At 42.4% G+C, this 27389-nt stretch overlaps 3 protein-coding genes across 15 annotated transcripts in view; all 3 read left to right on the plus strand.

Annotated features, from left to right (window-relative positions):
• The window catches only part of LOC309378732 (uncharacterized protein), a 60942-nt gene that overhangs the window by 30071 nt on the left and 3482 nt on the right, over positions 1-27389 (plus strand). The window lies entirely within an intron of this gene.
• LOC309378709 (uncharacterized protein) overlaps positions 1-27389 on the plus strand; it is an 89503-nt gene that overhangs the window by 26735 nt on the left and 35379 nt on the right. For 3 of the 13 annotated variants that reach the window (XM_081927307.1, XM_081927303.1, XM_081927304.1), the window contains 2 exons: positions 735-907; positions 2332-2470. The exons of 3 other annotated variants lie outside the window; for them this stretch is intronic. The gene's annotated coding sequence lies outside the window, so the exon portion shown is untranslated. Of the gene's footprint in view, positions 1-734; positions 913-1713; positions 1909-2090; positions 2471-27389 lie in introns of those variants that run through there. 7 more of the 13 variants (XM_081927309.1, XM_081927294.1, XM_081927305.1 and 4 more) reach the window with 6 other exon arrangements.
• Positions 22367-27389, plus strand: part of LOC309378719 (uncharacterized protein) — a 61407-nt gene continuing 56384 nt past the window's right edge. The window contains exon 1 of the mRNA XM_081927325.1: positions 22367-22505. The gene's annotated coding sequence lies outside the window, so the exon portion shown is untranslated. The remainder of the gene's footprint in view (positions 22506-27389) is intronic.

Consider the following 27389-nt stretch of genomic DNA (forward strand, 5'->3'; position numbering starts at 1 on the left):
TGGGGCGCGGAGAAGCGGGCCAGGAAAGGGTTAAGGGGTGCGGGAGGCGCCTGGATAGAGACCCCCCTCCCTCCCCGGCTCGTCTGGGGGGGCAATAGGGACGGAGAGATGGGGGGCGCACGGCGAGGGGTGAGCCAAGGGGGCGTCTGGGTGCAGGGGAGACTCCGGGATGGGAGAGGGAGGGGGTCAGGGAAGGGCAGCACTGGGCGGGGGGGGGGAGATAGGAAGACCAGTCTTTGGGGAGAAGTCTCCATCGTGGCTTCCTTGGGGAATCTCGGGGGGGCGCCTTGGCTTCTCTCTTCCACCCAGGAATCAACCCCCCCCCATTCAAGGCATCCAGAGAGGGATCCCTGGAAAGTGGGGGTCCTGTCCCCCCACCCCTTCCTTCCTGCAAGCTCCATCCTCCTTCCACCCCATAAGTCCCTGCCCTGTCCAGACACAGCCATTCTGCCCAGTCCACCCACTGGTCCCCTGGAGAGGAGAGGAAATCCCGAGAGGAAGAGGGGAGGGGGGAGGCCTTCTCAGAAGCGGCTCTTGGTTTCCGCAATCCCACCCAGGAAGCAGCCAGAAACCTTTTACTCTCTCTCAGGCTTCCATCTTTAATTGTCCTTTCTTGAGGATGAGGATAATGTACTCCTGTCATCAGAAACGGGTGCAGAGTCCATGGAATGGCTCTCAGGATTGATACAGAAGTTGCACCTCAAAAGCATTTCTGTTTCCCCTATTCTTTATAGGCAATGTCAGAGTGACTGACAAGCTGAGATACAATCCTTCAGCATCTGATGACAGCGACTGCATGAATCTTCCCAGTCAAAGGACCCCTTTTCTGGATAGACAGTGCCTGGGGCTGGAGGCTCTACACACCGGGTGTGCCTGTGCAGGCCAAAGACTGCCAGTATTAGCACAGGTGAGGTGTGTGACCTCCCCAAATTTACAGACTGTGTGTGAATGAGCGTTCATGGGTGGGATTATAATTTATGGCAACCCTGTGATTTTCTCCGCCCATAACTTTTCGTGAGCTGATATTGCAGTACGAATTCCAAAATAACTACAAAAAATCACAAGATGATAATAATAGTGCAGTGGTACCTCGGGTTAAGAACTGAATTCGTTCTGCAGCTCCATTCTTAATCTGAAACTGTTCTTAACCTGAAGCACCACTTTAGCTAATGGGGCCTCCTGCTCCCGCCGCGCGATTTCTGTTCTCATCCTGAAGCAAAGTTCTTAACCCAAGGTAATATTTCTGGGTTAGCAGAGTCTGTAACCTGAAGCGTCTGTAACCCAAGGTTCCACTGTAGACGTTCTAGTATTAGTATCTTCCTCCAGCTGCTCTGGGCAGCTTACAGTACATATAGATAAAGGTAAAGGGACCCCTGACCATTAGGTCCAGTTGTGGCCGACTCTGGGGTTGCAGCGCTCATCTCGCTTCACTGGCCAAGTGAGCCGGCGTACAGCTTCTGGGTCATGTGGCCAGCAGGACTAAGCTGCTTCTGGCGAACCAGAGCAGCGCACGGAAATGCCGTTTACCTTCCCGCCGGAGTGGTACCTATTTATCTACTTGCTCTTTGATGTGCTTTTGAACTGCTAGGTTGGCAGGAGCAGGGACCGAGCAACAGGAGCTCACCCTGTCGCGGGGATTCGAATCACCAACCTTCTGATCAGGAAGTCCTAGGCTCTGTGGTTTAACCCACAACGACACCCAGCTGTCTTCTAAATGTCAGACGGTTGCCCATTTCCTTGCCCTCGGAAGGGAGGGCATTCCATGGGGCAGGAGGCCCTCTGCCTGGTTCCCTGGAACTTCACTTCTAACAGCAAGGGAACCAGCAGAAGACCCTCGGAGGCGGACCTCCCTGTCCGGACGGAGCGATGGGGGTGAAGATGCTCCTTCAGGTCCACAGGGCCGAGGCTGTTGAGGGCTTTAGGTTGCAGATCTTGCTCCACCATAATGATTGATGCATAGTTAGCAGAGTAGGAGACACTCAGAGGCAGAAAAAAAATAATTCAGCTGAGAAATTTATTACCGAAGACAGATAAGCATAACAGGATCCAAAAATAGCAAAAATGTAACTCACAGTAAAACCCTGACTTAGCAAACCAAAACAGCACTCAAGTAAGAAACAGAGTAGAGTAATATCAGAATATGACGTGGGAGCAGGCGCATTTCAATACTGTAATTCATATATAATTCAATGTCAGAGTAACCCTGGGACTAGATAACAAGCCTCCAGGTGGACGTGCCCCATCTGCCCTTCACTCTCCTCTTCCGCACGGGCAGAATCTGCCTTCTGGACTGTGGGATTCACGGTTGTTCTCCTCCTCTCCATCCACCAGGGCTTGACTTCAGGTGCAGCAGAATTCCCCAGCCCCCCAAGGATTTGAGACCCATCAGCTGTCCTCACCTGGGTTAGCCGGCTGGTTGAAGCCGTTGCTTGAAGCCCTGTTGCATGCTGACAGCTTCTGGAAGCCACAGGTGAGCGCTGAGTGCAGGGTGGGCACCAAAGGTGGAAAAATGACCCCAGAAGGTGCAGGACATGTCTCCCACCAAAGCAACTACTGCTCCTCAACACCCCATGACGTCTAGATTCAGGTAGGTAGCCGGGTTGGTCTGACGCACTTGAAATAAAAAATTAAAAAATAGCCCAGTAGGACCTTAGAGACCAACTAAGATTGTCCTGAGTATAAGCTTTTGTGTGCATGCACACTTCTTCAGATACACTGACACAGATGTCACCAGACCCTTGTATATCGTGGGAGGGTGGGGTGGGGTTTTTCTCAGAAGGTACTCCTACTACCATCTCCCACTACCCTTCACTATATGAGGAAGTGCATGCACACGAAAGCTTATACCTAGAACAAACTTAGTTGGTCCCTAAGGTGCTACTGGACTATTCTTTTGTGTCAGACCAACACAGCTATCTACGATTAAGTACAGTTATGTCCTGCTTTTCAGTGTCACTTTAGGATAGTCAGAAGACGGGCTCGAGTTCAGGCAGCACATCATCATTATAAAGAACCATTGGGATTCCCACGTGCCAGCTGCTTTCCTTCTGCTTCTCCTGCTCTCTCCATGCAATGTGAGGCATGTAGACAGAGGTCCATCTCGAAGAACAGGAGCTTCCCTGAGCACCCATTCAGCTGACCCCAAGCACCAAGCCTTGCCACTAGTTCTCTGACTGACCCAGACCACAGTCCCTGGAAAGGATGTAGACCTGGGTCTCACATAATGGTCCACATGGACCTCCTGAGGTCAGTGGGACTGTGCAGGTGATTCATGAAGATCTAGAGCTGGAAACGGGGGCAACCACTTGATTTGAAAGGCAGTCTTAGAGTAAAAATTCTTGCTAAATGTAGTTTTTATCAATCTCTTTATCTCTTCATAAATCATGTTCCAAAATCTTTGTATCTCTAGAAAGGGCCACCACATATGGTAGTATGTTCCTATCTGTTCCTTACATCGCCAGCACTTGTTATTATTTGATTTATTTATTTTTGCAAGTTTTACAGGGGTCAGGTACCACCTATAGTACATTTTCATAAGATTTTCCCTTATAAGGAAACAAGCTGTGAATTTTATATTTTTAGTCCATAATTCGTTCCAAATATTGGGTTTGATCGTATGTCCCAGGTCCCTCTCCCATTTTACTGTAATTTCTTTGATATCTTCCTCCTTTCTTTGCCAATTCAAAAGTACATTTTAGAAAGTGTCTTTTGATTATTATATAAAATATCCTTCTCCAGATAGGATATTTTTTTGTCAAATCTTTTGGTTCTTTTATCCTTTTCAAGGGCGGCTTTTAATTGATAATACTCCAGCCAGGTTATTCCCTTCTGTTTCAATTCGCTTAGGCCCTTTATTTTCGGATCACTACTTGTTTCCTCTACTAAATCCTTATATGTTAGCCAATCGCTGTTCATATTGTTACGGTAAAATCTGGGTGCGGGGCTACTCTGCCACCCAGCTCGTCGGACTAAGTCCGTGGGTCCCTGCGGAGGAAAATGAACTCAGCGGGATTCAGGAGCAAACTGCGGAAGATCCAAGTTTATTGCGCAACAGGTTCAAGGCGAGATTGAACCGCGAGAAAGGGGTGACATGAACTTTTGAAACTTCCCTCCATGTCCCAGAATACAGTGCAAAAAACATCCCAGTTACATCATGAATACATTAAGAAGAGGTTGGGCTACACAAGATTAACATTTGGAGGAGGGAGGGGGGAATATGCAGAGCTGGAGATATGCGCAGATAAGCACATCCTGAGTACTGGTGATGAGAAGACAATGGTAGTCTGCCACCTGGCATTGCCCAGAGGAAAGGCTTGGCAGAGTGATTTGACAGGATTAGGGTCTTGACACCTTGCTTGAGGGATTATGGAGGACAGGGGAGGTGTCATGGAGTCCTAGAGAAATTGAGCAAATTGGCACGTTGATTTTCTTTGAATTTTATAGATTTACTGTATTTTTCGCTCTATAACACGCATCTGACCATAACACGCACATAGTTTTTAGAGGAGGAAAACAAGAAAAAATATTCTGAATGAAACAATGGGTGCATGATTTTTATGGTTCATGCTGTGGCCACAGACATGTGATCTGATGGTGAGTTTGGGGTAGCCCAATGCAAAAATCCTGAGGATCCATGTGGATCCGTGCTTTGTAACTACGTTTTAAGTGGGGAGGGAAGGAAAAGCACTCAAGGGACAAGGAGCCCGCGTGGAGAAGGAGCTTTTCGGCGAGCTGAGCGGGGAGGAGGGAGAGAAAGAGCACTGTTGCTTTAAAGGTATACTTAAGGTACTTGCCCTGTGCCTGGGTTTTTTTCCATTTAACAGTTTGCAGCCTTTTCCTTCCGCTCCTTGTTTTGAGGCAGAATAGATTTGAGCAAGTGAGGAGGACTTGGATTGCAGGGGATTCACCATTAGCTGTGTAAAAGTGCTCCTCCTTGCAGCCTGAGTGATAAGCAGCCACCAGGAGCAATAGAATGGAGCACAAAAAAGCTGTAGGGGCACTAGGACCCAGACAATGCTCGAATCTATCCTGCCTGAAAACAAGCTGCTCCCTCTCAGCGGATCAGCTGAGACACGGGGATTTGCAAAGTTTTCCCCTCTCCCTTACCCCCAGTCTTTTTTTTTTTAACTTCCTGGTTTTCACTGCGTGGCTCAGAGCTCGAGGTTGGTTTTATTTTGCTGCGGGTTGCTTAAATTTTATCTTTCCTGCCGTCCCTCTGCACCCTCATTGCTCTGTTTAGAGAGCGCACAGACCTTTGCTAGTGTCTGTCCCTCCTCCCGTGTAAGCGGCTGCTGCCCGCTTTGCTGCCATGGCTCTCCTTCCCTCCCTCCTCCCCGGCTCCAGGTCGCTTTAAAGCAAGCAAAGCGAGAGCCTCGTAGAGTGTGTAAGCGGCTCCCGCTTTGCTTGACTGACGGCAGCCATGGCTCCGATCCGTGCATTCACTCCTTAACACGCACAGGCATTTTCCCTTACTTTCTAGGAGCAAAAAAGTGCGTGTTTTGGAGAGAAAACTACGGTAGTCCCTTTTGACATTGACAATTGGAAATAAATGGATATATTGTAGTGAAGAAGAAGGTGAAGAAGACATGCCCCCCCCTTTCCGTATCAGTTCCCCATTCGGAGATAGATTTGCATTAAAGTTCTGTAAGAACTTGCAAATCTTTTCTCCGCACCCTAAATCTCGGTGAAGGTAGGGGTGCCCAGTGAGTGGGAATAGGCTCTAATGGAAAAGGAGGTGGGTTGAGCAGGGCAGCAAAGGAGGGAGCAACACGGACCAATACAATGTACGTGTATGTTATATAGATATGCACTAAATAATAACTTGGTATCCACCGTACCAGATGTGTGGGTTTGTGCAAACCTGAAGGGGACTTGCAAATCATGCCTCTTAAGGTCATTTGCAAGTATAGTAGTGCAGATAGCTGGATATAGGATATCACATAAAAGAACGCCTGTTGTATTTTGTTCAATAGTGGTCTATGCTTTACATTTAGCAGGAAGGTCCACTACTGACTGGGGGGGGGGGGAAATGCAGTTTGGTTTGTTTGTTTTTTAGCTGCACCATTTTTGTGTTCTCAGGTGCAAAGCTAGCTCTTCTGTGGTCTCACACCGACATAGTGATATAGCAACACATCCTGTTGAATCCCCTCAGGGCTTTCATTTAACCATGTCGCCCGGCACTCACCATAGCTGGCACAGGTTTGGACATATCAGGAGAGAGATGTCTTTGCTTGGCCTTTCTATGGTTTTTTTTTTCCATAATTATTTTTATTGAACTCTTTTTCGTAAGAACAGAAAAAAAACTCGAGAAAAAAACGAGAAAAAAACAAACGAAGAATAACATAAGACAAAAATACAAAGCCACCAACACATACAACAACAAAAAAGAAAAAAAAAGAAACAAAGAACACACCCACCCATCACATAACAGTGATTGACTTCCCTTCAAAACGGCTTGAGTTGTACTCCCACGTTATCTTCCTGCGGGGTATTTTTGTCACCTTTGTTTACACCTCTCAAACTTTACGTATCACCTACTGTGATTTTAATGTTTCCTAAATTTGTCTCCATGTATGTAAGGAATTTACTCCAGTCATTAATTAATTTTACATTTTTCTGATGCCCGATCTTCTGTGTCATCCTTGCTAGCTCTATATACTCAAGTAACTTAGATTGCCAGTCTCTGATGGTTGGAATATTCGGGGTTTTCCAGTTTTGCGCTAGCAGTATCCTGGCAGCTACCGTTGCGTATTGGAACATGGTTTGATCGTCTTGCCTAATCTCCTTCCCGACCATCCCTAAAAGGAAGGCTTCCGGTTTTTTAGGGAAGGTGTATCTCAAGATTTTTTTTAGTTCGTCATAAATAAATCCCCAAAACCTTTTTACTTTTTCACAGGCCCACCACATATGATGGAAGTCTCCTTCCTTCACCTTGCATTTCCAGCAAGTTTTATCCCCCGTCTTGTACATTTTTCCTAGTTTCACAGGGGTAAGATACCACCTGTACATCATTTTTTGTAGATTTTCTCGAAGATCAACACATGCCGTGAATTTCATGTCCTTATTCCAGAGTTTCGCCCATCTGTCATAGTCTAGGTTATAACCAAGATCTATGGCCCATTTAGTCATTACCTCCTTTACCTCCTCATCCTTCGTGTCCCAGTCTAATAGTTGGTTATACATTTTAGATAGGAGTTTGGAGTTTCCTTCTATTATTTCCACCTGGAATCTGGACTTTTTCTCACTCATCCCTATTTTTTTATGCTCGTTCCATAAGGAATTAATTTGGTAAAATTGCAACCAGGTTGTTAATTTATCCTTCAGTTCTTCATAGGGTCTAAGCTTTCACCCTTTGTCTGATTTTACCAGTAGATCCTCATAGGTCCATCTTTGACCTTCCATATTAGATTTTTTAATTGTCAAAATGTCAACTGGTGATAACCACCATGGGGTGTCTTTTTCTAAAAGTTTCTTATTTCTATTCCATACCTCAAGTAGCGCACCTCTGATTATATGGTTGGAAAATCCTTTGTGGGCCCTCTCCTTATCTTGCCATAGATACGCATGCCAGCCGAATCTGGCGTCAAACCCCTCCAAGTCCAGCAAATCTACATTTTTCAAAACAATCCAGTCCTTGATCCAGCACAGACACGCGGCCTCGTAATATAGTTTCAGGTTAGGAACGGCAAATCCTCCCCTGTCACTGCGGTCTGTGAGTAGCTTAAATTTGATTCTTGCTCTCTTGCCCTGCCAAATGAATCTGGACAGGGTTCTCTGCCAGTCTTTAAATGATGTCATACCCCTGATCACCGGAATGTTCTGAAATAGGAACAGCATCCTTGGGAGAATACTCATTTTAACTGCGGCCATTCTGCCTGACCAAGAAAGTCTTAGCCTACTCCAGGTGTCCAGGTCTTTTTTGATCTCTTTCCAGGTCCTTGTATAATTATCTTCTACTAGATTTATATTTTTCGCGGAGATCCAAATGCCCAGATATTTCACCTTTTTTCACCACCTTAATTCCCGTTTTCAACTCTAACTGGTTTCTTAGCTCTTCGGTTAAATTCTTTGTCAGCATTTTAGTTTTAACTTTGTTTAGTCTAAAGCCGGACAGATTTCCAAACTCCTCAAGCAGCTCTATAACTTTACCGATACCCACTACTGGATCTCCTAGCGATATCACCAAATCGTCGGCGTAAGCTTTTAGTTTATATTCTTTGGCTCCTAATCTGATTCCCTTTATTTCGAAGGTTTCCCTAATCTTGTTTGTAATCACTTCTAGTACCAAAATAAATAGGAGGGGGGATAGAGGGCAACCCTGTCTTGTGCCCTTCGAGATCTCAAATGAGTTGGTTAAATTATTATTAATAATCAATTTGGCCCTTTGTTCTGAATATATCGCTCTTATACCTTCCAAGAAGGGCCCCTCTATACCTACCCTCTCCATACCTTTTAGTAGAAACCTCCATGATACGTTATCGAATGCCTTTTCAGTATCGATGAAAATTAGGGCTGCGGGAATATCAATCTTACGTTCCAAGTACTCAATAATATTTATTATATGTCTTACGTTGTCTTTTAAGTACCTATTAGGTAGAAATCCTGCTTGATCTTTGTGGATAGATTTCGATAAGTATTTTTTGAGCCTATTTGCCATTATTACTGCGAAGATATTATAATCATTATTGAGTAGTGATATCGGTCTGTAATTTCTTATGTCGAGCTTGTCAAGTTCTGATTTAGGGATTAACGTGATGTGCGCCTCTTTCCAAGAATCGGGCACCGAACCTCCTTGTAAAATATTATTCATTACATTACAAAGGACCGGGGCCAGATGTTCTTCTAAGACTTTGTAATACTTTTGGGATAACCCGTCAGGACCTGGTGCCTTCCCTGGTTTCATCCTCTCAATTACTTCCTTGATCTCATCAACCGTTATTAGTTTGTTTAGGTAGGTTTTCTCCTCATCCGTCAGCTGTTCTCCTCTATTCCTTTCCAAATACTTATCTATTTCTTCCGTGTCTTCATCTTCCTTTTTATACAAATTTTCATAAAATTGAAGGAACTTTTCCTCTATTTTACCGGGGTCCTCCAGTATTTGTTCTTCTAATTTAATTTTATTAATCACATTCTGTTTTTTCCTTTTTCTAAGTTGCCACGCCAGTAGCCGTCCCGTTTTGTTCGCAGATTCAAAATATTTTTGCTTCATTGATCTAATTCTCCATTCTACCTCTTGACTTATTAGTATCAAGTATTGCGTCTGCAACGTTTAAGAGATTTGTTTAGTCCTTTCGTCTCTGGGGTTTACTATTAGTTTTTTCTCACATTCTTCTAATTGTTTGACTATTTCTTCCTTCTTTGATTCTCTTAATTTCTTTCTATAGCTATTTTGCTGAATAAAAAATCCTCTTAGGACCGCCTTACTGGCGTCCCAAACTACGTCAATTTTTGTTTCTTTATTCAAGTTCATATCAAAGTACTCTTTAAGAGTAGTCTTAGCCTTTTCAATTATCTCCTCATTTTCGAGTAAGTATTCATTCAATCTCCATCTATATGGGCCTGCTGATTTACATTTTATTTCCAACACTATTGGGTTGTGGTCAGAAAGGGTTCTGGGTTGTATTTCACATTTCATTGTTCTTATCGATAACTCGCTTGAAACCCATATCTGATCGATTCTGCCCCAACTCTGATGTGGTTCTGAGAAATACGTGAATTGTTTCATTATTGGGTTTTTATACCTCCAGATGTCGATTAAGTCCAGATTTTCTTGGAGGTTATTAAATGATTTTGGGAGTTTCCCTTGGTTTGATTTCCTCTTTTTTCCATTTCTGTCTAATTCTGGTGATGGTACTCCATTCAAGCAGAATTAATTTGTGATTTTCTAGTTCTAGTAATTTTGCTCCAGTTTTTTTTAAAAAACTCTGCTTTCTTTGTATTAGGTGCATAAACAGTTACCACATTAAATTTTTCCCCTTGATGGTTAATTTGAACTCCCAAAATTCTTCCTTCGGGGTCTTTACAAATCAAACTGGTTCCCATTTCTCTTTAACGTAAATTACCAACCCTCTTTTTTTTTCTACATCCGAATTGATAAACTCTACTCCCAGCTTTTTATTTATCAATATATGTTTGTGTTTTTTGGCTACGTGTGTCTCTTGCCAGCAAATCACATCGTAGTTTTTATTCCTCACAATTTTTTCTAGTTTATTCCTTTTTGATTTTTCATTCAAACCGTTTACATTCCAGGTCAAAAAGTTCAAAGACATTCCTAACGATTTAATCTCTTTATTCAATCAAGATTTTTAAACTTATATTTTGGGGCTTCCGTTCCCAGTATAGTCCTCCTCTTCTGCTTCCTCACCTCCCACTGCACCCTCTTCCTCTTCTGTTTCTTCTTCTCCAATTTCTCCTTCTTCCTGTCTCCCCTTCTTGTCTTTCTTTCTTTTTTTCTCGTTTCTCTTATCCTCTCTTCCCCCTTACCAAGCTCTTTCTCATACCTTCTCAAAAAAAATTCCACCCCTTGGATATCTGTCAGTTTAAATCTTTTGTCTTTGAAAAAGAAGGCGATCCCCTCAGGGAACTCCCATCTATATTGTATACCGTTTCTCCTCAGAGTGCCAGCTATCTGTCCGTACCTTTCCCTTTTACGCAGAAGCCTTACTGGAATCACTTTAAGAACAATAATTGGTTTACCATCAATTATTAATTTTTTATGATAGCTGGTTTTTAGTATTAAATTCTTCATCTCAATTGAGTTTAGGATTACTAGACAGTCCTCAAGAGGTTTCTTTAACCTATTTTCTTGGGGTCTCATACTTATTCTAAAAACATTCTCGACCGTGCAAGCCACCTCTTCCTCTTTCAATTCCAACCACTTAGCTAACTCCTCAATCATTTTCTCTTTTATGTTCCCTTTAGTTTCCTCTCCTATTCCTCTGAATTTTAAATGAAGATGTTTCTGTCGCATTTCTGTCATCGCTAAATTGTCCCATATTTGCTCCTGTGTAGGAATGAAAATCACGGGAGACGAGTAGTAGGTGTCATGTGAGAGGCGTCTGCCGGGAAGTCCCGGGAACTCTCTTTTATTGAATATCACAAAGCATTGCCACAGGTGTCCTTGTGGCTGATTGGTTGTTACAAACACAAAGAAACTCATTGCCTATTGGTTAATGCAAATGCAAGGCGGGAATTACATGTGAGGGGTGGGAATTACATGTGAACATTTATCACTGGTAGATTAAAGTCTGGGAAACAAGGTTGGGACTAGACAAGCATGAAACCTCCTAATTAATTATAACTAAAGATTAATATAACACAGACGATTACTAATGATTGATCATAACATGAAAGAATATAATAATCAAGTTCTATAGATGTGGTCAGCTATGCATGGAGTACAAGTCACCATGAACTTGAGGTGAACTGAGCGATGAGGGAATGTCTTGGTGTTTGGAGCAGGTTCGTACAGTGTGTGCAGAAACAGAGAGAAGATTATAAGCGAGACTTCCCAGAATGCAAGAGGAAAGAAGCAAGACTTCCCATAGCAAGACTTCCCATAAGGCCACAGTTATGTGCAGAAGGAAAACTTCCCTTTATCTCCCCCTTTCTTTTCTTTTTTTGCGAGGCGTTCTGGGTAAATAAGGCAAAAATATTTCGGGATTAGTGGTGTGCCAGCGAATGCCCAAAATAAATTCGCCAGGGAGGATGGGACAAAAAATACTACGAGATACGTGGTTTGCCAACGCATGCTCGAAATAAATCTGCCCATATCTCCCCTTTGGTTTACTGTTGGTGTTGCCATTTCGCAAAATAAGCAGCAAGGATTTTATTGGGTGGCTGAGGGGGAGAGAGAAGTCGAGAGAAAAGACTTATGAGGCCAGGAATGCATTGGAGGAAGCAGCATAGTAGAATCAATATACAAATTATGACAATAGCATATTGAAAGAGATTACGAAGCCAAGTAAGGTTTGGCAGCCAAGCAGTAAGCCACTGGGTGAAAGAATCCCAGAAAGCAGGAAAACCAACATCCTGTTTGATATGATGTGTGAGATTTTGCAAATGAAAGATTTGTTTTTGAATAGCCTTAGAATTGTCAGTGATATTAAAGCAGCACATGTTTTCCACTTGTTCGCATCCGTAATGATGGAGCATCAATAGATAATCGATAGCAGCGCGGTTCTGCAGGACGCCATGCTGGAGTTCACTCTGCTCTTTATTCAAAAGATGAAGGGCTTGCGATGTAAAGTTCAGAGCCTTTGCTGCGGAGCAAGCTAAAGAGTTAATATTCCTGCTATTCCGGACAGCCAGTCCAGGGACTCCTAGAAGAGATACAGCTAGAGAAATATATTCAGATCTGCTAGGGAGAGAGACAGAATCATCGCAATTATTATTCAATTCTATAGCGCGTCGATATCGAGAGCGGGATAAATGATGCTTCTTGGGTAAAATAATAGACATACGGCTTAAGCAGCAGGGCGTGCCATAACTAATGTTTGCAGGAATATAATTAAACGTGAAGCCTGGACACGACCAAAACCAGCCGTCAGGCATATATATATGAAATATTTACATAATCAGAACAATTGAAGTTATCCTTGCCCATTTTTACACTGTTGGTTTTTGTGCAGCTCACCATACGGGCACAAGTAACATTAAAGGAAGCCACGTATGGGGTCATGGAATTGGCTGCGTGGAGAAATGATGCAAAACTTTAACAGCAGCTGCCAGCTCAGAATGCTGGGCAAACTTCTGTAGAAGAATGTAGAGGCTGTGCCATTTATCATTTTGTAGCCATGCAACGACCCCCCTGGAGGGGGCTCCATTAGTAAACACAGTAAGGGCATCCAACAGGACAGGGCTACTGCGCTATGCTTAAATTCACTTTCAAAAACTACATATTGAGCAGCATTTAAAAGCATTTGGTTGGCTGCCAAATTTGGATTGGCTCTGGCAAGCAAGGACATGGCATGGCTCTGGCTGCCAAATTCCGCACAGGATTGAATCCTCTGAGCCGGATCGTATTTAGGACGGTTAATGATTGACTGCAAAGCCTTCTTACAGTAGGTGTTTGCATTTTCAAAAGGCAATTTTTCCATCAGTTCATTCTGGGCTGTAGTATTATCAACCTGCCTGGTGACAGCTTCTTTCAGTCTATCTATAAATTGGTGATAGGGCTCTGAATGTTGTTGTTTAATATTAACAAATGAGTTCAGCGGTTGCCCTGAGACAGGGACTTTCCGAAAGGCGCGCTGTACACAAGTCGCGGTGCGGGTAAAATGTACAGGTGTTAGCGTCGCCTGGGCTGTTACGGTATCAAATGGACCAGCACCATAAAGTTCATTGGCCGTATGCTCCGGATCAGACAGGGCTGAAGCAGCAAGCCTAAATTCACTGTCAAAAACGACATACTGGGCTGGTGAGAGTAACATGCGCATTAAATCTTTCCAATCTTGGGGCAACATAGTGTATCCAGTCCCTATCCCCTCCAGCATCCCTGTGACATAGGAGGATTTTAAGCCAGAATCAGCAATGGCCCTCCTTAATTCCCTCATTACAGAATAAGGAAGGGTTTCATACAGCACCTGTTGCTGAGCATCACCTGCGTCTGTATAAGTAATAGGGAAAGCAGAAGGCAATTCCCCCGCCCACTCAGATTCTTCCTGCAAGGACAAAAGCCCTTTTCGTCTTGCCTGAGAAAGTGCACCACGCACGGCTCCAGGAGGAGCAGGCAAAGGAGGAGGGGGGGGAAGGGGGATGGGGGGGTGGAAGCAGGTTGAGATGAGTGAGAAGCAGGAGGAGGTTGGCTGGGCTGTGAAGGAGAAGGAGGCAGGAGCAGTGGATAGGGGGGATAAGGGGGGGGATTGTCTTTTGCAGGCAGGAGAGCAGGGGCCGAAGGAGACGCCTGTGGGACCTGGGGTCCAAACTTTGCAACGGCCTCTGCACATTTCTGCCAGGTGAGCAAACAATGAATTGGAGCCCGCGGTTCAGCAAAAAGGGTCTTCCCGATCTTTTGCCAAGTCCCCACCTCAAGGGACCCCCTTTCGGGGTAGGAGGGAAATTGGCAATTGATCTCGCCGAGAAGCTGTTCAATTTCTTTTAAGGAAACATTAACACCCACAATTCGCTGTCTAACTAGAGAAAACAATTCCCTGGCATGTTCTTTCTGTAATTTTGTCAAATCGCCCCCCATACTCACGAAGTAAGCGCGCTGAGACTTTTCCAGTCGAGTGAAGTACAGGTGCTAGGCTGCGTAAGGGATCTGGCACGTCGGGGGTCACCAGATGTAGGAATGAAAATCACGGGAGACGAGTAGTAGGTGTCATGTGAGAGGCGTCTGCCGGGAAGTCCCGGGAACTCTCTTTTATTGAATATCACAAAGCATTGCCACAGGTGTCCTTGTGGCTGATTGGTTGTTACAAACACAAAGAAACTCATTGCCTATTGGTTAATGCAAATGCAAGGCGGGAATTACATGTGAGGGGTGGGAATTACATGTGAACATTTATCACTGGTAGATTAAAGGCTGGAAAACAAGGTTGGGACTAGACAAGCATGAAACCTCCTAATTAATTATAACTAAAGATTAATATAACACAGACGATTACTAATGATTGATCATAACATGAAAGAATATAATAATCAAGTTCTATAGATGTGGTCAGCTATGCATGGAGTACAAGTCACCATGAACTTGAGGTGAACTGAGCGATGAGGGAATGTCTTGGTGTTTGGAGCAGGTTCGTACAGTGTGTGCAGAAACAGAGAGAAGATTATAAGCGAGACTTCCCAGAATGCAAGAGGAAAGAAGCAAGACTTCCCATAGCAAGACTTCCCATAAGGCCACAGTTATGTGCAGAAGGAAAACTTCCCTTTACTCCTGCATTTTATTCACTTCTCTCACTTCATGGAAAGTTGCTCACTTGCTCTTAAAGGACCAAAAGCTAATTGCAGCCTGGATACACTTGCCCAATTCAAACAGAGTCCAATTTGAATTTATCTTGCCCCATGGTTCTCAACTTTTCAAAACCAATATGTTAAAACAAAACCATACTTAAAAAGGGCACTTGTCCAAATGAGTCAATTTAACTCTATAAGGGACTTCAAAACTACCTGATAAAATATGGTTCCAATAATAATACTTGGTTGTGGTTATATGGGAAAACCAAGATTAATAAATAAATACAGAACAATTGCTACTTAAAGACAGTACTGAATTTGCAAGAGATACAGAAAAGTCATAGAAGAGATTTGAAATAGTTTTCTGGAACAGAAAGAAAGAAATAGTAAAAAGTAATTTCTTTCTGGGAACTTTGTGTATAGAAAAACATTAAATACATAAATACATAAATAAATGGGTAGGGAAGGTTGGCAGAGCCCCAGGTGGGACAACGAAATGTGGTTATCTGAACATTGGACTACACAATAGCCTGATCTATTAGAAAGCATAAAATGTATGAGAATCCTCCCTTGGGGTATAAGGAATAAGACAGTATACATTAAACATATAACAATTACACACAAAAATAGCCCCCCCTTTGTGGAAATAACACTGTCAAACACATTTCAACATTCCTACATAACAACACATAATACACAACAAACTAATTAAATATCAGTTGAATATAAACGTCAAAAAATGTCCTTGCAATTCAACTCCTCCCCCCTTTGTCAGCCCCACTTCCCCTTTGAAAGAAATTGCTGTGGCCACTTTGAAAACTTTGGTGTCTGTTGTTGTTGCAGGTCTTGTGGTGGCGAAGCTTTTCATTGGATCTGTAGTAACACATTTGTAGAAGTGATATCCTGTAAGGGGCAGGGTTTGGGGGACTTAAAAGACAGTTAGAAAAGGGAAGGGGTGAAAGGCAAAAAGGATGTCCTTCAGTTTCCATGGGAAGCTGCAAATAATAAAAATCTTAGCGGATTAAGCATTCTATTCCTTTCAATATTATTATTACATTTCCATATAATTACTGTTATTATCTGCTAAGTTTGTTTGCTTTCCTTCACTTTGTTTTTTTTCCCCTTCCATATTATTAAATAAAAAAATTACTCCACATGTAGAGAAAAAGAACTGTAAAAAATACAAGAAAGGTTAAAAAAATAAAAAAGGAAAAAAATAGATTACCAGCCAGATGAAAACAGACTTGACACAAAGACATCAGATTCAGAAAAGAATTATTATTTAATAATACAAAGATATCAAAATCACACACATTACTACTGGGCTAAAAATGGGGGGGGGATGGAAAAAGGCTTAAAATTCAGCATGTGCTATCTGATAAGTAGAACTTGATGAAAATGACTTTCAACATGTGATTGTCATGTCCCCAAAATAACCCCCCCCCCACACACAATGACCTATGAGGAACCAAAATAAATAAATGCTAAGACACACAATTAATAAGAAACCTGAAGTAACCTGAAGTAATCTGTTTTGGCATTCTAACAACCCAATGAAAAACTGATTAATAAATGAAAAACAGATTATTTGTAACCTAAAAAAGTGTCAAAGCCACAGAGAGATAGAGGGAAATCAACTAATATAGCAGGGATTCAGACTTGTTTTGCTGAACAGAAAGAAAGTGACTGTTTGGCTTTAAGGGAAGAAAGATGAAAAGAAATACAAATGCAATTACTTTTTATAGAGTATTTAAATCCCTGTTATCATTTGTGCTGTGGGAGAAAAGAAAGGGACAAACACTTTGTTAGCAGGGTTCACACATCCTGTTAAAAGGGAAAATTATTTCATGTGAGAAGTCTGTCAGGAAATGCTGTTCCTAAAATGCATAGGCATATACACAAACAAACAAAAACTGTTATAAAATTTAAATTCCATTGGGGAGGTGGAACTACTCAAGCGAGGAACTCACAGTGGGAGTGCTTTGATATTTACCTGTGAAAAGAATTTGGCATGTTAAGATTTGAAACTTGGCTACCTCCGGTTATATGGACTCTGTTCTGAAACCATATGCCATCAGTGCTCCCAGCTATGTACGTGACACCACAGATTTTCTGAGGAAAATACAATCTTTAAATAATCTTCCCAACAATACTATACTAGCTACTATGGATGTGGAATCTCTGTATACCAACATCCCACACAACGATGGTTTACAAGCTATAAGGAACACCATTTCAGATAAAACCACAGCGGAGTTTGCCACCAAACTCTGCCAATTTGTCCTTACCCACAACAACTTCAAATTCGGTGATGACCTGTTCCTTCAGATCAGCAGCACAGCAATGGGCACCCGCATGGCCCCACAGTATGCCAACATCTTCATGGCAGATTTAGAACGTTTCCTAAACTCCTACCCACTCAAACCTCTCTTGTACCTGCGATACATTGACGATATTTTTATCATCTGGACACATGGTCAACAGACCCTGAACACCTTCCACCAGAAATTCAATGATTTTCACCCCACTATCAACCTAACAATGAATCAATCTATGCAAGAAATACATTTTTTGGACACTACTATAAAAATACAGGATGGGCACATAGACACCACCTTATACCGTAAACCAACTGACTGACAAACATATCTACATGCCTCTAGCTACCATCCCAAACATACCAAACAGTCCATTGTATATAGCCAGGCACTACGTTACAGCCGCATCTGTTCCAATTCTACAGAGACTCTCACCTAAGAGATCTACAGCAAACCTTTTTAGAACTAAAATACCCAACAGATGAAGTTAGACAACAGATCAACAGAGCCAGACTGATACCCAGAGAGAACTTGCTGCAAGACAGACCCAAAAAAGAAAATAACAGAACACCTCTAGTCATCACATACAGCTCCCAAGTTAAAACAGTACAACGCATCATCAGAGATCTACAATCTCTCCTGGACAATGACAGTTCTCTTTCTCAAGCTCTGGGAGGAATACCTTTCATTGCCTACAGACAGCCACCCAGTCTTAAACAACTCCTAACCCACAATAATACTACAACCAGACCTAACACGGACACTGGCACCAGAGCCTGCAGTAAACCCAGATGCCAACTTTGCTGCCACATACACCCGGACAACACCATTACTGGCCCCAACAACATCACACATACCATCTCGGGACTATTTAATTGCTCATCATCTAACATTGTGTATGCCATCAAATGTCAACAGTGTCCTTCAGCTCTCTATATTGGACAAACAGGCCAGACCTTACACCAAAGAATAAACGGACATAAATCGGACATCAGGAATCACAAGACAGAGAAACCAGTAGGAGAACACTTCAATCTCCCAGGACATTCTATACAAGATCTCAAAGTAGCTGTTTTACTACAAAGGAATTTCAGAAATAGACTGGAAAGAGAAGCTGCTGAATTACAACTTATCACCAAACTTAAAACCATGGAGAAACCTGGTCTGAACAAAGACCTTGGATTCTTATCTCATTATACATGACTAAGCCATTTTTCACCTTTTCACCCCTCGCTTCTTCCTGTAAGACCTATTGCAGTCGTTAAGAGTCGTCAACAGGCTCATCACAGCTATCTGCCAATCACCCATTCCCACCACCCTTCTGAGTAATACCCCTCCCCACCTTCTCACTATATAGAAGGATCTGGAAACTTCTGTTTCAGTGTATCTGAAGAAGTGTGCATGCACACGAAAGCTCATACCAAGAACTGATTTAGTTGGTCTTTAAGGTGCTACTGGAAGGAATTTTTTTGTTTTGACTGTGGCAGACCAACACAGCTACCTATCTGTAATTGGCTACCTCTTGACTTTGATGGTCCAGTACTTAACCCTTTGTCTTACGTAGCCCCTGGAGCAAAGGACACATTAAGGGTGATTTCCCTCAGTGGTCCCAAGTTTTACATAAGGAAATTTGGATAAGTTTGGAAATTTGGATAAGTTTCTCCCTGCAGCCCAAGCTCTCGAAACCTCCTCTCCCCCCCCTACAGTTCCCCCTCCTTCCTCTCTCTCTCTCTTTTTCTCCCCCCTTTTTTAGCTGATCTAGCCTCTGTGCATGTGCAGAGTTCACGTCTCAGCAAACCTTTTATACTATTGAAAATGTTGAATCTTTTGGCTAAATTACCATTTGAATAAAGGAAATGAAGGGTAAGGAGTAGATTTTAAAAAATAGGGTTAGATTTAAAACAAAACAAGAAACTCCGCAATTCAAGCATTTACCAAAGCTAGAAGTTTTCTAAGGAATCATGCTTCCTGCAGCCCAAGCAAGGGAATGCTTCCTTTATTTACAGGAAAGGGCTATCATTATTGGTCATATTATTGGTCATTTTATCTGGTCATTCGCGGAACAATGCCACGCCCTTATATATGGGGAAAATGGCCGGAGAGTCAGAATTCATAGGATTTTTAACATTCTCAGCCATTTCAGCCTTACCATTTGCAGACAATTTTTCCCCCTGCCCTTTATTTACAGGATTGTCAAGGCTATATATGTATTTGTATGTGCTTAAACTTTGAATTGACTTTGAAGTCTGATTTTTAAATAGTAGGCAAAATGATAAACACTGTAATCACTCAAATGCTTGATATTACCAGTTGTGCTTCAAAACCATCACGGCTTCACCTCTCACCTTTTAAAACTAAAGAGCAAAGCTAGGCTGAATTTCAACTCCATCACCACACCAGAATTTAAGAATTACCTTCCAATGCTTGCAGACACATGTCCTTCCACACAGCCACAAATTGGGAGAGTTGAAAGGGACCCTGGGGTCATCTAGTCCAACCCTCCAAAATATAGGGTTCACAGCAAGATTTCACAGCAAGATTTGTACTACCAAAGAGACGTACACATTTAAGTACAGATTTCATGTACTAAGGAAGAGGAAAATAAAAGTACCCAACTTTACATAGAACCCTTTTAGCAGATCTTGAGATAGTTTGAGTGAGTTTGCTTCCTTAGACTAAAGAATTCAAGTTCCTAGAGAAATGATCTTTAAAGAAAGAACAGTTTTCCTAAGAAGAGAATCTGGGAGAGAATATTTCATAAGCATAGGGGTTATTTCAGTTGATATATCCACTCACAAATAATAAAACAGTCCTGGATTTGATTTAAAAGGGATACAAAAGTCAATAATGTTTCTGAACTTGTATAGGAATAGTACGCCTAATTAAGATTTTTAAATAACGATACATAGGAAAGTGAGAGGTTGGGTACTTTTAGCAAAGAATGTGCCCCCCTCCCTTGTTGAAGGAAACTTACTCGGGAGTAAATTCACTTGGCACAGAAGTAAGAAGGGGGGGAACCTGAGAGAGACTGAAATGATTGGGGGAGGCATTTTCCATTAAGAAGCCAGGAAACCCTGGCTGATCTTAGAGACTGATATCAGGACTGGACTCTATAGGTAGACAATTGTTGTCTATCGAAGCTTCTACCTTTTATTAACAATTTTCTAAGAAGGAACACCTATTTTCATAGGCATGTGCTTAATGAAATACAGACACTGCATTTTAGCTTGAGAGAGCAATTGTGCTCAACTACGCTTTTGCAGCAGAAACATTAGGTTATCAGCACATTCCAAAATAAGACTGTAGACTCACTAACTCAAAAGTTGCGGCAAAGCAAGAGGTGGGGTAAACATTTGCACACTTCATTCCTTAGATTTAAATTTTGAAGCCAGCTTGTAGTTTAAACTATGTGCACTTAAGAAAGGCAGTCTGTCAGAGACAGAAGGAACAGACAACACACATAACAAACATGTAAACATACATATTCTCATATATGTATTAACAGACAACACACATAACAGACAACATGTAAACATATATATTCTCATCCTTTAGTTGGTTATTGCAAGGAGTTAGGCCGCTTCCTTTGGCTTCATTAAGTGAAATTAGTAGGAAGGTCCCACATGGTTTTATGAGCCTCCTTGTCTCTTCAAACACACCACCAGTTAATCAAACTGGCAGGGCTCACAACGCTTGGTTGACTGGGCACCCCTTTATATATGCATGCATTGCTGTTGTTGCTTTTTTGTTGTTTTTTCTTTTTGGGGGGTGTCTGGGATAGAGAAGGGAGAAAGAGAGGGGTTGATAAAGAGTTGGATAGTCCACACAGGGGTTAATTTAGGGTTTCCTATCTCTTGTTGCTTGGCAACTTCCTAATGGGTTTTAGCGAGCTCTACCTATCCAGTTTTCCTTATTCCTTTCCTTATTCCTTATTTCAAATCCTGGGGTTCCTTTCCACTCTGCCAATTCCTGCCCAATTCCTCCTGGGCTATCCCTCCTGGCAACCTCCTACCTATCGTCACAATCTCAGGAAAAGGGGCCCTACTGAACGCCCGCGCCGTGCGGTGCCAGATCGGGTAGTCCCTGGATAGAGTTTTCGGGTCGAAAATCCCCCTTGCTTTTGGAAGTGGGCTCACGCATGATACACGTGTTACGTGGCACCGAGCAGTGCGGCTGGGATTGAGACAGAAAGCAAGACCCCTTCCTGCCCCCTTGCCGGGCGCTCGGGATGTTCGGAAAGAGAGCTCCAACTGGGATGCCCATTGTGGAGAGTCGGCTGTCTTTCAAGTCGGTTCTCTCCGTCTTACTTTCGGGCTCCTAATTGGTGCGGCTGGCTGAAGAATTTAAGAGAAAGAGATAGAGCTCAGAACCCCCCTTTTGGGTCGAGCAGCAGTCCACGGTCTCTCTCACTAACTGGACCAAGAGACAGGTGAGAAGGAGCGATAGAGAGGAGGGCAGAGAATTCAGTTGCCAGGAGACTACCACCCCCTTCCCACCAGTGCACTGGATTTTTCCTTATACTCACGCATCTTCAATTATAGTCCCGGGATCGATGAATAAGCCGGCTGGATCCCTCTTTGCTCCCCGGCTGAACTCCTGGGGCTTTCGATTACCGCCCAAAAGATGGCCGGGGGTCCAAAGGCTCTTCCCAGGCAGAATGGCCCAGTGTTGGCTGAAGATTTCAGGGCCCCCGGTCAGCAACACAGGAGAACCGCAAAGTCCCTGTTCGGAGCGCCATGTGTTACTGTAAAATCTGGGTGTAAGGCTGCTCAGCCACCCAGCTCGCCAGACTAAGTCCGAGGCAGAAAAAAAATAATTCAGCTGAGAAATTTATTACCGAAGACAGATAAGCATAACAGGATGCAAAAAATAGCAAAAATGTAACTCACAGTAAAACCCTGACTTAGTATACCAAAACAGCACTCAAGTAAGAAACAGACAAGCAGAGTAGAGTAATATCAGAATATGAAGTGGGAGCAGGCGCATTTCAATACTGTAATTCATATATAATTCAACGTCAGAGTAACCTTGGGACTAGATAACAAGCCTCCAGGTGGACGTGCCCCCTCTGCCCTTCACGTTCCTCTTCCGCACGGGCAGAATCTGCCTTCTGGACTGTGGGATTCACGTTTGTTCTCTCCATCCACCAGGGCTTGACTTCAGGTGCAGCAGAATTCCCCAGCCCCACAAGGATTGGAGACCCATCAGCTTTCCTCACCTGGTTTAGCCGGCCGGTTGAAGCCGTTGCTTGAAGCCCTGTTGCATGCTGACTGCTTCTGGAAGCCACAGGTGAGAGCTGAGTGCAGGGTGGGCACCAAAGGTGGAAAAATGACCCCAGAAGGTGCAGGACATGTCTCCCACCAAAGGAACTACTGCTCCTCAACACCCCATGACATCTCGATTCAGGTAGGTAGCCGGGTTGGTCTGACGCACTTGAAATAAAAAATTAAAAAATAGTCCAGTAGCACCTTAGAGACCAACTAAGATTGTCCTGAGTATAAGCTTTTGTGTGCATGCACACTTCTTCAGATACACTGACACAGATGTCACCAAACCCTTGTATATCGTGGGAGGGTGGGGTGGGGTTTTTCTCAGAAGGTACTCCTACTACCATCTCCTACTACCCTTCACTATATGAGGAAGTGTGCATGCACACGAAAGCTTAGACCTAGAACAAACTTAGTTGGTCCCTAAGGTGCTACTGGACTGGACGATTAAGTACAGTTATGTCCTGCTTTTCAGTGCCACTTTAGGATAGTCAGAAGACGGGCTCGAGATCAGGCAGCGTGTCATCATTATAAAGCACCATTGGGGTGGGTGTTTCCGTCTGGGATTCCGATTTGCCAGCTGCTTTCCTTCTGCTTCTCCTGCTCTCTCCATGCAATGCAAGGCATGTAGACAGAGGTCCATCTCCAAGAACAGGAGCTTCCCTGAGCACCCATTCAGCTGACTCCAAGCACCAAGCCTTGTCACTAGTTCTCTGACTGACCCAGACCACAGTCCCTGGAAAGGATGTAGACCTGGGCCTCACATAATGGTCCACATGGACCTCCTGAGGTCAGTGGGACTGTGCAGGTGATTCATGAAGATCTAGAGCTGGAAACGGGGGCAACCACTTGATTTGAAAGGCAGTCTTAGAGTAAAAATTCTTGCTAAATGTAGTTTTTATCAATCTCTTTATCTCTTTATAAATCATGTTCCAAAATCTTTGTATCTCTAGAAAGGGCCACCACATATGGTAGTATGTTCCTATCTGTTCCTTACATCGCCAGCACTTGTTATTATTTGATTTATTTATTTTTGCAAGTTTTACAGGGGTCAGGTACCACCTATAGTACATTTTCATAAGATTTTCCCTTATAAGGAAACAAGCTGTGAATTTTATATTTTTAGTCCATAATTCGTTCCAAATATTGGGTTTGATCGTATGTCCCAGGTCCCTCTCCCATTTTACTGTAATTTCTTTGATATCTTCCTCCTTTCTTTGCCAATTCAAAAGTACATTTTAGAAAGTGTCTTTTGATTATTATATAAAATATCCTTCTCCAGATAGGATATTTTTTTGTCAAATCTTTTGGTTCTTTTATCCTTTTCAAGGGCGGCTTTTAATTGATAATACTCCAGCCAGGTTATTCCCTTCTGTTTCAATTCGCTTAGGCCCTTTATTTTCGGATCACTACTTGTTTCCTCTACTAAATCCTTATATGTTAGCCAATCGCTGTTCATATTGTTACGGTAAAATCTGGGTGCGGGGCTACTCTGCCACCCAGCTCGTCGGACTAAGTCCGTGGGTCCCTGCGGAGGAAAATGAACTCAGCGGGATTCAGGAGCAAACTGCGGAAGATCCAAGTTTATTGCGCAACAGGTTCAAGGCGAGATTGAACCGCGAGAAAGGGGTGACATGAACTTTTGAAACTTCCCTCCATGTCCCAGAATACAGTGCAAAAAACATCCCAGTTACATCATGAATACATTAAGAAGAGGTTGGGCTACACAAGATTAACATTTGGAGGAGGGAGGGGGGAATATGCAGAGCTGGAGATATGCGCAGATAAGCACATCCTGAGTACTGGTGATGAGAAGACAATGGTAGTCTGCCACCTGGCATTGCCCAGAGGAAAGGCTTGGCAGAGTGATTTGACAGGATTAGGGTCTTGACACCTTGCTTGAGGGATTATGGAGGACAGGGGAGGTGTCATGGAGTCCTAGAAAAATTGAGCAAATTGGCACGTTGATTTTCTATGAATTTTATAGATTTTAGTCCCTTTTGACATTGACAATGGATATATTATAGCGAAGAAGAAGGTGAAGAAGACATGCCCCACCCTCCGTATCAATATTCATCCTGTGAACTGACATAGATTCCATTGGTGACAGCCACCATGGTGTTTTGGTTACTCCTCTCCCATACTTCATATAATACCCTTCTCACAATGTGATTTAAAAATCCTTTGCGGGATTTAACCTTGTCATAGCCTATGTAGCCATGCCACCCGTACACAATATCCCATCCCTCCAGATCTAGGACTTCCGTTTTTTTAATTAATATCCAGTCCTTAATCCATGTCCAACACACTGCCTCAAAGTACAGTTTAAGGTCAGGGACCGCGAAGCCTCCTTTTCCCTTCAACTCTGTTAGTAGCTTAAATTTTATGCCTGGTTTTTCCCCTTGCCAAATAAACTTGGCAAGGTCTTTCTGCCAATCCTTAAAACACTTTACGCCTCTAATTATAGGTATTGTTTGGAACATAAAAATCATCTTTGGCAATACCATCATTTTAACTGTGGATATTCTCCCCCACAGGGATAAATTCAATTTTCCCCAAGTCTCTAATTCTTTTTTTATTTCCTTCCACTTCTAAATAATAATAATAATAATAATAATAATAATAATAATAATAATAATAATAATAATAATAATATCTTTATTGTCATTGCCACCTTCGGGGACAACGAAATTACTTGACTGCTCCATAAAAACACTAATTAAACAATACAGTATAGCACAGCAAAGAAGATTAGATGACTTTCAAAGTCCAGGCTTCCCATTCAGCGCCGAGATCGCTCTGGAGAAGAAGCTGTTCTTGAGACGGCTCGTTCTTGTCTTCATCGTCCTGTATCTCCGTCCCAACGGCAGGAGCTCGAAGAGGCAGTGACCAGGATGCGATGGATCTTTTACTATGTGCAGTGCCTTCCTCTGGCACCTTGTGGCATAAATCTGCTCTACGGTGGAGAGTGGGCAGCCAACAATGCTCTCTGCTGCCTTCACAACTCTGCACAACCCCATCCTGTCCTGGGTAGTACAGCTTCCGTACCACACACATAAGCCATAAGTGAGCACGCTCTCAATGGCACAGTGATAGAAGGCAAGCAGCAGTTTCTGCGGAAGATGGTTTTTCCTTAGAATTCTCAAAAAGTACAGTCTCTGCTGCGCCTTCTTCATAAGCCCCCTTGTGTTGACACTCCAGGACAGATCCTCTTGTAATTCAATGCCCAATATAATTGTCCTTCTATAAGTTTATATTCTTATTGGTGATCCAAACCCCCAAATAATTTACCTTATTGGCTACCTTTAAACCTGTTGTATTTTCCAGTTCCTCTTGTTCCAACTTTTTCGTTAATAATTTGGATTTTCCTTTATTCAGTTTGAACCCAGAGACTTTCCCAAATTCTTCCAGTTGTGCAAGCGGTTTTTGGATACTTTCCACTGAATTTTCAGTGGTTACGATTACATCATCGGCAAAGGCTTTAATTTTGTAGTATCGAGTTCCTAGGTTAATTCCTCTTATATTTTTATCCTTTCTTATTGCTATTAAAAGTGGTTCCAAGGTGGCAATAAAAAGAAGTGGGGAGAGAGGGCACCCCTGTCTTGGCCCCCTTTCGATGCTGAACTCTTCGGTGATCTCGTTATTTATTAGCAATTTTGCTTTTTGGTTAGCATATATCGCCCTAATTCCATTAATTATTTTCTCCAGACCTTTGAAAGTTTCCAATAGGAAATTCCATGATACTCTATCAAAAGCTTTTTCTGCATCAACCAATAACATGGCCATTTTTTTACTTGGTTTCATTTCCACATATTCCAACGGGTCAATTATTATTCTTGTATTGTCTTTTATATGTCTATCTGGTAAGAAGCCCACCTGGTCTCTGCTGATTATTTGTTTAGAGTCTCTTTTAATCTATTAGCCATCACCCCAGCATAGATTTTATAGTCTGTATTCAACAGGGAGATTGGTCTATAATTTTTCATGTCTGTCAACTCCACTCCCTGTTTTGGGATTAGAGTGATCAGTGCTTCTTTCCATGATTGTGGTATATCTTTCCCTCCCAGTATATTATTCATTATTCTTTGTAATATAGGGAGGATTACTTCTTCAAGGTTCTTATAGTACATTAATGTGATTCCGTCAAGACCTGGCGATTTGCCACTCTTCATATTTTTTTATTACTTGTGCCATTTCATCTATTTCTATATTGGAGTTTAGGGCCTCAACTTCTTCTTTTTCAATTCTTGGTAATTTATTTTGTTGTAAATACTCTTCCATTTTATTAACCTCTAAATGTTCTTGTTTATACAAATCTTTATAAAAGTTTAAGAATTTTATTTTTATTTTTACTGGGTCTGTTATTTCCTCTCCTTGGTCCAAAATTTTATTTATAACTTTTTTTGTTTGCTTTTCCTTTATCATCCATGCTAACAACTTACCGGTCTTATTGGCGGACTCAAAATACCTTTGTTTTCCCCATTTAATTTTATTTTCTACTTCCTTATTTAATATACTAGAGATATGGGATTGCAATATTTATTTTTTGTAATATTTCATGACTTTTTGGATTTTTGATCAACTCTTTTTCATTAATTCTTATCTGGTTAGTTAGCTCTTGGATATTATTGTCTTTTATCTTCTTCAGGCTAGCCATTTGTTGTATTCCAAGACCCCTCATGTACGCTTTACTAAACTACATTTATGTCTGCATTTTGTTTCCCATTTATCTCGAAAAATTCCACTAACTTGATTTTTGCTTGCGTCACTCATTGGTCGTCTCTCCATATAATTTTTACTAGGAATGGTTTCAGATAATATTCCCAAAAACAAAACTAGGCTATTTATGTACGCAACGTCAGCAGCAAGGGTTGTAGTGGCAAAACACTGGAAAGATAAAAATATA

The sequence above is a fragment of the Podarcis melisellensis genome (assembly GCF_964234715.1).
Source record: "Podarcis melisellensis genome assembly, chromosome: 10".
Classification (NCBI taxonomy): domain Eukaryota; kingdom Metazoa; phylum Chordata; class Lepidosauria; order Squamata; family Lacertidae; genus Podarcis; species Podarcis melisellensis.